This window comes from Octodon degus, unplaced genomic scaffold, assembly GCF_000260255.1.
Source record: "Octodon degus isolate 3935 unplaced genomic scaffold, OctDeg1.0 scaffold00155, whole genome shotgun sequence".
Taxonomy (NCBI): domain Eukaryota; kingdom Metazoa; phylum Chordata; class Mammalia; order Rodentia; family Octodontidae; genus Octodon; species Octodon degus.
In genome coordinates, this window is record NW_004524731.1 from 3,895,455 (window position 1) to 3,905,334 (window position 9,880).

The window sequence follows — 9,880 nt, forward strand, 5'->3', positions numbered from 1 at the left end:
CCCTCCCTCCTCCCTCCTCCTCTCCCTCTCTCTCTCCCTTTTCCCTCCTTCCTCCTGGGGCAGAGCACAGCACCTGGACTCTGGGGCACTGTCCTGTGCACCTGGGTGTCTGTTGAAGGAGCTGGCATGGCCCCCAAGTCCCATCCTTGGGTCACTGTCACACACATTACAGACACACACACACACACACACACACACACACACACACGAAGCAAACAAGCAGAGCTCCGGAAACAGACCGCACATCTAAAGCAAACTTACCGGTGTGGCCCGCTGTCAGCATATCGCTGTGGACAGCTGGCGGGTGACATGGCTGAATCTCGCACTCTGTGTTCGCGGCCAGGCCTTGGGAGCGTCTTCTCCTGGGCTTTAGTAGAATTTAAATGTTCAGCACTCAAGAGGGCGCTTCTGTGCTCACGTAGTTTAAAGAGAACAGGGATTTCCTCCTCTCAGATGCTTCGATGCTTCGGTGGTCATCAGATGGACGCCAGCCGTGTCCGAGTGCTGGCGCCACCCTAGCTCCGGGCCTGGGCAGCCACAGAGGAGCTCCCTGCCCTGGGCACTTTATCCAGTGCCCTGTTCCAGGACCTGTGGGGCAGAGAGAGACATGGAGGAAGGGGACCTCGCAGCAGCGGGTGGTCACAATGCAGCCGCAGAGGAGGCCCCGGAGGTGTGGGTGGAGCGGCCCTCCTGTGTTTCCTACAGGTAGTCAGTCAGGGAGCAACTGTGGAGGGCAGCCCTGGAGAGCTGGGGGGTCCAACTGCGCTGACCTTAGCGCGGGTGTGCATCAGAAGGAGGCGCAGAGGTCCTGAGGGCTCCTGCTTCGGCAGGCTCAGCCGCACCTGGCAGGAAGTGCCCACGCACGTGCACGACCCTGGGAAGTGGTACTCCAAGTACAGGGTGGGGGCCAGGGCAGAGCTGGTGGTGCACTGAGGGCCAAAGCTAGGGGAGCGTGGGCAGGTGCGGTGCCACTGGGGACCCTCGGGTGAGGCAGGGCAGGAGGGCGGGCTCTCCTGGGACTGCGGGTCGCCCCCTGCAGGCTGGCTTTGCAACGTGCACCTTAACGGGTTCAGCAGGGTGAAGGCAGGTAGAGGAGCTTCCTGGGGCTAGCTCAGTGGGTGACGGTGCTCGGTGCTAGCGCTCCTGTCCACAGTCCTTCTGAGGTAAGAGCTGCGCATTCAGGAATAACTGACTTCATAGGCTGGTTCCACAGAGTAGAGGCCACAAAAAGGGTCCGATGAGGAGGGCACCCGCCTGCACCCGCTCCCTGCCATCGCCCAGCCTGGCTTAGCCCCGGTGTACGGTGCACGCGCGGCTCTGCGGGATCCAATGCTGGCTTTTTAAACTTGGCTGCATCTGCGCTTTCCGCCAGGACTCCGTCCAGAAGCGCTCAGCGAGCCCGCTGCACACACGCCTCCTGCCAGGGCGGCGACCTGGGCCTGCTCTTGCACTTCGGGCCCCTCCTGGCACGGCAGGGTGTTCCTTACAGACCAGAGTGTTCAGCAACACAGGCCGCGCTTAAAGCGTGTGCCACAGGCGCTGGTGCGCTTGCAGTCTAAGTGCTAACGAAGTCTGTAGCAGGCAGCAGAACCTGGCAGCTCTGTGTGGGGTCGGAGCACTGTTGGGTCTCAGTGACTTTAACATCAGTGATAGCTGTGACCCTCCACCTACAACACAGACACTGTATTTCCACATCTTCGGACACTAATAAGCACAGACACACTTGGAGGAGATTCTTTTGGTTCTTTTAATTTTTTTTTTTATTATTTTAGCATTTCTTTTTTTAAATTAATTTTATTAAGAAACAAATAACAATGAGACAGTTTCAAAACCAATTTGTAGGACAGCATCAATAGTTAATACATTGCACATTGTTGTCCTCTTAATGATTATTCATAATATAAGATGCAGACATGATATCCTGTCCAAACACTATTAGTACAAACCTTTCTTCTCATTGAATTAAGCGAAAGTAGCTGTATAGCTATCCTATTTTGTATATACAGATACAAAATGGTCCTTCCTTTGTATCCCTCTTTTTCTTTTGTCTAGTTTTGTCAGAGACGGGTATTCCATTGCCATTTAAATATTGTAGGTGCATGAATTCAGCAAAAATAACCCAATATTAGTCCACTAGTCTATAATAGTAGTGACTTATCTGTAGGACTGGCAATGTCAGAAGTTGTTGACTTGAGCCCTTTACAGCTCAGCATATTAATATGGCTTCACTTTATATACCTCGTTTTTATACTTTTCTGCTGGATGGTTAAGACCAAGATAAAGCAAGACCTGTATAACAAGAAATATAACTTTTGTATCTGATAAAGTCAGTCAAGTCCCCTCAGGATTTATCCTGCTTCTTTTTTTTTTAAATTTTATTTATTTATTTATTTGTGTGTGTGTGTGTGTGTGTGTGTGTGTGTGTCCAACTCAACCCACCAGGGGGCGGGGCTGGCTGGCATGTGGTGCTGGGGGATTGATCCAGGGTCCCTTTGTTTTTGCTAAGCTTGTTCTAAGTAGGTGCTTTAGACCACTGAGCCATCTCACCAGCCCCAGGATTTATCCTGAAACCCTGTACCGCACTTTCTAGATCCTTTGTCCATGTCAGCCATGTAGATGAGTCATGGCCATTGCTTGACCAGTGTGCTCTCCGTGAAAGCCTGAGAGAATGTTTTCTCTCCCTGTGACTCTCCTTAGTCACACTCTATTTCATTGATCACTTTCCTCTGTGGTCCCATAATCTCCTTGATCAGAAAATTTGGGATACAACTGAGTTACATGATGTGACAGTACAGGTTCTCCTATGTTCTGAGTCCTCACTGACCTTGAAAAGCTAGGGCCAAAATGTTGACTGTCCTGAAAGCACTTATTCCACTGAGCTTTCTCCCCGGCCCTCACATTATGAAAGGTTATTTTCTCCTGAATGTCCTTGTAGCCCTTCTTTTTCTTTAATTTTTGGTCTGCAAACTTAAGTTGTTAACCCTCCAGAAGAGAAGCTTAATGATATTATTACCCTGTAACATAGGCAGTTGAGCTTAACCTCCATGTGTAATACTAGGGTCACGCTTGGAATGCCTGTCATTCTGGTCTTCTAAATATGTACTATTTGTTATGTCATACCAATTACTGCCATACTGTCTCTCAAGTAAATGTTTGCTTAAAAAAAGGATAATAAATGAAAAGAAGAGACAAGAAAAAGATGTTATAAATATATATATTAAAAAAAAAGGCTGGTGAGATGGCTCAGTGGTCTAAAGCACCTACTTAGAACAAGCTTAGCAAAGCACAGGAACCGTGGTTCAATCCCCCAGCACCACAAGCCAGCCAGCCCTGCCCCCTGGTGGGCTAAACTGGACACACACACACACACACACACACACACACACACACAAATAAATAAGTAAAAAGATGTCACAGAACTATCCTGCTATAATGCTGTATATGGTTAGATTTCTAAATTTCTGTGTAAAAATATGTAATTGTTTATTCCTGTTTTTTTAAATTTTTTTTTCAGAACCAGGAATTGAACTCAGGCCCTTGTGCTTGCCAGGCAAGCACTTATTCTACTGAACTATCTTCTTAGTCCCCTATTTTTTAAATATTTTCATTATTTTTTTCTTTTTCTTTTTCTGTTTTTTTCTTCACATTCTGTAGGGACTTAAAGTTTAATATATCAATACTTGATGGAAAATACCTGTTTCATGTTAAGTCTAAGCTGTCTGATATTCAGGAGATTCTTATGTAACCCGTAGACTGGAATTAAATTTAAGTCTTGTCTCCTACTACAGAGACCATGAGGAGGGGAGCATATGGGAAAGCATTTGGGGTCCCCATGCTCTCTGAGTGAGCCAGGGCAGCTCCCAGACTGCCTGTGTTTCTTCTCCTCTCTGGGGAGGGCAGAGCTAGAGGGCCCCCTCACTGCAGGGACACTGCACCTCAACAGAAGCTGCCTTCAGCGTGCCTTCCCGCCCGCCCACGGATGGGGCTCACACTGGCACCCAAGCCCTGGGGGAAGCTGTGTGCAGCCCACAGCCCTGCATTGGGAGCCGCAGGAGCCTCCAGGGAAGCGGGGCCAGGCGGGTGTTACCATGGGCCGCAGGTGGGAAGCCTGCGAGGAGGCTGCTAGCAAGGGCAGTGGGCCCCAGGGCCCTCTGAGATGCCTGTGGCAGGAGCTGAGGCAGTGACTCATCTCTGGGGTTGCCAGGTGCTGCTTTGGGGGAACTGCTGAGGAGCAGGGCCACAGGTTCACGTTGTTGTTGTTATTATTATTATTATTTTCTGCGGTGCCAAGGATTGAACTCAGGACCCTGCACTTGCCAGGCAAGCACTTATTCCACTGAGCTTTCTCCCCGGCCCTCACATTATGAAAGGTTATTTTCTCCTGAATCCCAGCTGCTAACCCACCAGATTTTTATTTACATTTCAAAAAAAAAATGATTATTATCTTAACAGATGCAATTTTTCCTTAGTTTCAGACAAGGCTTATAATTTTTGGAATTAAAGTAGGTTATTATGATGATTTCCTGTCACAGAGCAGCACCCGCATAGGAAAAAAAGGAACACAAAAGCGAAAACTCCCTAAGAAAAGCCTATGCTTTTACAGCCCTAAACCCCTTCTAGTTAGACGTGGGCGCTCTACCGCTGTTGCTGTGTGTATCCGTGAATGGATGTCGTCCAAATATGACCCAACACTTTTAGCTGTCTTGTTCGCTTTTATCATTTTATACGCGGCCAGTGTTCTTCCGGGTTGATAAGCTCCCCTCGAAATGCTGCTGTAGGGCTGAGGTTTCGCTCATGCGGCTGTCAGCGTTCACTGGTTTCTTTTTGCCGGGGATTTATGTTTCCAGTTCTTTTCATGTTATCCTGGAAACTGCAGTGAATTTAATTAGACTTATTTTTAAAGAACCCTCTAATTGTTTCTTTAGAATAATTCTTATAATAGAACTTATAAGTCAAACGTTAGAGGATAGCACAGTTTGGAGATTATTACGTGCATATCCAGATTGCGCTGCGCATAATTAAGCATTCACTAAATCCTGAAGCTCTTCTTAGGTAGCGTCGTTCACCAGGGCTATTTCACTAGATTTTGTTTTCTAACTCGTCCTTAAAACAAGCTTTCACCTCCTAATCAGAAGCCAGGGACATCTCCCTCGCCCCTCCCAGGGCCAAATCACTCTCACAGGTCAAAGCGCAGCTGGGGCTGCCTGGCCCCCATCTGCAGGGGTCTTTGCTCCCCGGCCCTTGCTGCAGCTGCTGAGACCCAGCACCGAGGCTCCTGGCAGGCGACGCCGGCGCCTTGGGGGTCTGTGGGGACCTGGACCCCGCCCGGCGCTGGCTTTCTGCACACTGCAGGGTGCGCTCTGCTGTCTTCCTGCCATTCAGCGGTGACTCAGGCCAGCTCAGGCACTCGGCAGGCTGCAGTCGGAAGCCAGCGGGTTCATGCTGTGAGTGTGCACAGAACCTTGCTGAGGTGGACAGAAAGTGGAGCGAGGTGGACAAGGGCTGTGCGGAGCAGCCAGGCGTCCAGGGAACCGCGCACCGCAAGGCTCAAGGTCCTGGGCAGTGCGGGCAGCAGCCCCTGGCCACCCGCTCCCCCCTGTGCCCTCCCAGCCTCCCTCCACTCGCCCCTTCTTCCCCCTCTGCCCACCTCCTTCGCGCTGACCAGGCCGCAGAACGCCTCAGTGTGCAAGGCCTGCTCGGCCTTCTCCCTTCCCCTCACATGTCAAGGTGAAGACGCTAGCTGTGGCCCAGGTACTTGGGGGAGGTTTCCAGTCTGTGACTTCCAGAGCTCTACTAGAGCTGTCCACCAAGCTCAATCCAAGCTTTTGGCAAACCTGACCTCAGCCTGTGGCGCCGCTCAAGCTCCCAGTGTTCAAATTCTCTGCGGCGCAGACAACCACAGATTGATTGTCCACCGTCCCCAAGGCTGTGCCTGGGAGCCTGGGCCTGCCTGGATGCACATATCTTCAGTTGTCCCAAGTCACGTGGCAAGGCCACCAGGCTTAGAACAGAGCTCTGGAGAATCGCCCTGGAGACGCCTGGACTCCACGCCACACAGCTTTGCTGTCACACTTAAGCCCCACAGCTGTCCTCTGTGAAGAGTAAGGAAGCGCACAGACCTTCCCTGCCATGCCGTGGCGAGGGACAGGAGCCAGCCAAGCTCCCCAGCCCATGTGCTAGTGAGCCTCATGGATGTGGCCACGCCAGCGCTCAAGGCCTGGCCCCTGAAGTATGGCTGGCTACTCTGCTTGGAGCCTGAGCCTGCAGGCCCCCAGGGCACAAAACTGCCCCATGCTCCCCGTCTCTTCTCTCTGCTCCTTCTCTGAACCTCTGTTCTTCCTGTTCACTGTTCTGCTGTCTCACAAAGGTGCAGGCCAAACCCGTCATTCTCTGTGGTGGCAACTGAGCTCTGTGGAAGCCCCCTCAGGTGTGTCCACACTGCTCCTCCTGCTGAGGTTCCGGGCACCGTGCACTGGGCCTCCTCCCAGGGCCCCGGCTCCGTGCCCAGACCCCGCCGCATTCTGAGAGAGTGCTTGAGATCTACTTTTGTGGTTGTACTTCTGTTTCCTGCCTTCCTACCATGAGCACTTTTAAAGTTTCATCTCTCATAGTCTCTATCTCTTGACCCTGCAGTGCCCGCCGCGCACACTTCGTCTCCAGAGGCCCTGCTAGCCTCCTCTAAGGTCCCCACACTCCTGACTGCCCAGCTCTGTTGAGGGGCCTCTCGCCCACTGCGCCTCACAGCCGTCCTGGAGCCCGCCCCCCTGCCCTGGCTGCTTCTGCAGCAGGCCCTCACAGTGTGGTGTACTGTGCTCAGGGAGTGCTGCCCTATCTCGGTGGTGCACAGGTACTCTTGGAGTCTTCACACGCAGTGACACGGAAGCCTGAAGAAAACTGTTGGCTGGTCCTGGGCTGGCTTAGCTGCCGCCTTGGTCCCAGTGCAGACACCTTCAGCCTCTTCTGGAGGTCGCTGGGGCTGCAGAGGTCCTCTAGGTGCACAGGGAGGCCGGCCTAAGGCTGCGAATGCTTCTCCAGCCCTTTGGCCGAGGTCACCAAGGGCAGGTGCCGTTCTCCTGAGCTCTTCCTCATGGTGGCCTTTTTCCCTGTCCCACTCCTCCCGTGTGTGCAGCTCTTGCGAGTCTCATCTGCAGCACACGCATTGCATGAGCATGACATAGGTAGACATTGTGCCTGCTGTTGAGTTCTCCTCTGTGGGCGTTCGATCTCTGTGCATCCCATGTGTGAAGGAATCCATGAGAAGGGCAGGTGACCAGGCCTTCAGGTGACCAGGCTTGACACCAGGCTCCAGATGGAGAAACCTGGCTTCCAGGTGCCACCTGTGGGTCCTCAGCGCCCACCTCACTTTGACCTGGGATTCGCTCCCAGCTTATGTGTCTGCCCCACCTTCAGAGGGCTGGCCTGTCCCCGGGGCCTAGGTCCTGATGTCCTGCTGAGTTTGCTCTGTGGAGAACAGGAAATTTGTGATGGGCTGGAAGGATAGGGACAGAGCCTGACCACTGAGTTGACAGGCACAGAGCAGGAGGTGGCCAGGGACAGCAGAGCCCTGCCCTAGGCAGAGACACACTCAGCCCAGGCTTTCACCTGGCCCGGTACCTGCTTGGAGCTCCTGGCTCCCTGCTTGCAGTAAAGCTGGGATCCTGCCCAAATACAAAACTGTGCTTTCCGCCTGGTCTCCCGTTGACCACAGAAAGCAAAAGCATTTCGTGACAAAGGCTCAAATTGTGATCTTAGAAGGGTTTCCCACTCTTCTGAAAGGAATCATTTTCGACATGGGACCAAGTCATACAATACCACAAGTATCTCTATACCCTGTCACATAAAAAAGAAATCCTCTCAGTAAGGAAATAGTGAGTCAGTGGGCCTGAGCACAAGAGCTGCCCTCTGTGCCCCGGGGCCCGGCAGTCTGAGATCGGCACGGTGGTGGGGAGGAGATGTCTGGCCTGGATGGGACTCTGCCATCTGCTTGTGATGGCTTTCTCTCCTCCCAAGGGAGCTTGCTGCCTGGCCCCCACGACTGTGAGGGGACAGTGTCACTCCAGGAAACCAAGTCAGGGTGTGAGAAAGTCGGAACAGGCTGGTGGCTCCGAAGGGTGAGCACTCACTCCACTCCAACCCGTGTCCTCAGCAAGCGCAGGACCTCAGCCTGCCACCACAGTGGGCCCAGCTTTCCTGAGGTTCTCTCTGAGGCTTGATTCAGAGACCACTGGCCACAGAATAAGCAATGAAACCCTCAACCCCCACAGCACATGAAAACAAAATAGGCGATTGAAAAATACAAATGTCCTAAAGTTTCTTTTTTTCTGAATCTCTTTTATTATTTAACTGTAGTTTTAAGTTTTTATATTATTATTATTATTATTATTATTATTATTATTATTTTGTGGAACTGGGGCTTGAACTCAGGCCCTTGCACTTGCCAGGCTAAATTTTTATTTTAAATAAAAAATAATTAAATAAAATTACAAAACAAGTTAATAGGAGAGTAACAATGATTAATACAGTGTGTGCCATTATCTTTCAATTAGTTACTCAAAGTATAAGATCTAGGCATTTAATTATTCAAACAATATCACAAAACTTCCTTTTTTTTTCCTTTTGGTATTTTAGGGAAGGGTCTATGGGGTGTTCAGGGTCTCACTACTAGAGTGAACTTGTAGTGATCTGCCTGTTTCTAGCCTCATAAGAGCTGGGATTATAGGCTTGCGCCACCGCGCCCAGTCTCAATTCTGGTCTCAGCTCGCCCTGGGGGTGTGGCTGGCATGGCAGGCCCATGGATAAAACCCCCGGCCCCTGCGCCTGCTTGCAGGCACTTTAATCTGCTGAGCTGTTTGGCCGGCCCTTTTCTTTTCAATTAGTTAACAGAATTTTTTTATGTTTTATTTTTATTTATTTCTATATTTATTTATTTTGCAAAACCGGAGATTGAACTCAGGGCCCTGCGCTTGCCAGGGAAGCGCTTATTCCACTGAGCCATCTGCCCGGCCATTTTTTTTTTTTAACGCGGATACATACCTACTTCTATTTCTTTAATGAAGCAAAACACAGAGGCTGGCTCGATACACATCTACACATAACTGCTCTCGCATTCGCAAGTCAGCAGGTTGGGAAAGCCAGAGCGTCTGTCATAACTGTATGAGGAGCACACTACATAAGTATTTCCAAAGCTCATTCCAACCCATTTCTTCTTTTATATTCTGAAACATCTTCGTTATGTTGTTTGATGAGATAGAACCAAAGGAAGGCGGTGGTGCCCAGGGTCAGCCCAACCTTCAGCCAGCCTGGTTCGTCATTCGGCAGCCCCTGTAGTAGAGCCTGCAGCGTGCGGCCCCGGGCTGGAACCAGCAGCCGCGAGAAGGAGCGCAGCAGCGGCCGGGCGCCGTCCTCTTGCGATGACCCCGTCCCTAGTTAACATAAACTGAAAAAAGATACGTTCAAGGGGCCAGCCAAATAGCTCAGTGGATTAAAGTGCCTGCCAGCAGAAGCAGGGGCCAAGGGTTTGATCCCTGGGTGGACCCTTCCCTAAAATTAAAAAAAAAATAAAGCCAAAACAATCAGTTGATAGTATAATCATCTTAACTAATATACTTTCCTTTTCCCTTCTTTTCTCCTTCTGCATTCCCATTTCTCTTTCCTTTTGAACAGTTTCTTCCTACTTCATAGTAACTATTGTATACTGTAGATCCTATTTACTTTTTTTTAAAATTTTTATTGTGTGTGTGTATGTGTGTGTGTGTGTGTGTGGCCAGCTCAGTCCACCAGGGGCACAGGCTGGCTGGCATGTGGTGCTGGGGGATTGAACCGCGGTCCCTGTGCTTTGCTAAGCTTGTTCTAAGTAGGTGCTTTAGACCACTGAGCCATC

General features: G+C 50.8%; 1 protein-coding gene and 1 pseudogene across 1 annotated transcript in view; one reads left to right on the forward strand and one right to left on the reverse strand.

Annotated features, from left to right (window-relative positions):
- Positions 1–9,880, forward strand: part of Csmd1 (CUB and Sushi multiple domains 1) — a 1,642,653-nt gene that overhangs the window by 1,130,498 nt on the left and 502,275 nt on the right. The window lies entirely within an intron of this gene.
- Positions 9,187–9,880, reverse strand: part of LOC105743711 — an 8,429-nt pseudogene continuing 7,735 nt past the window's right edge.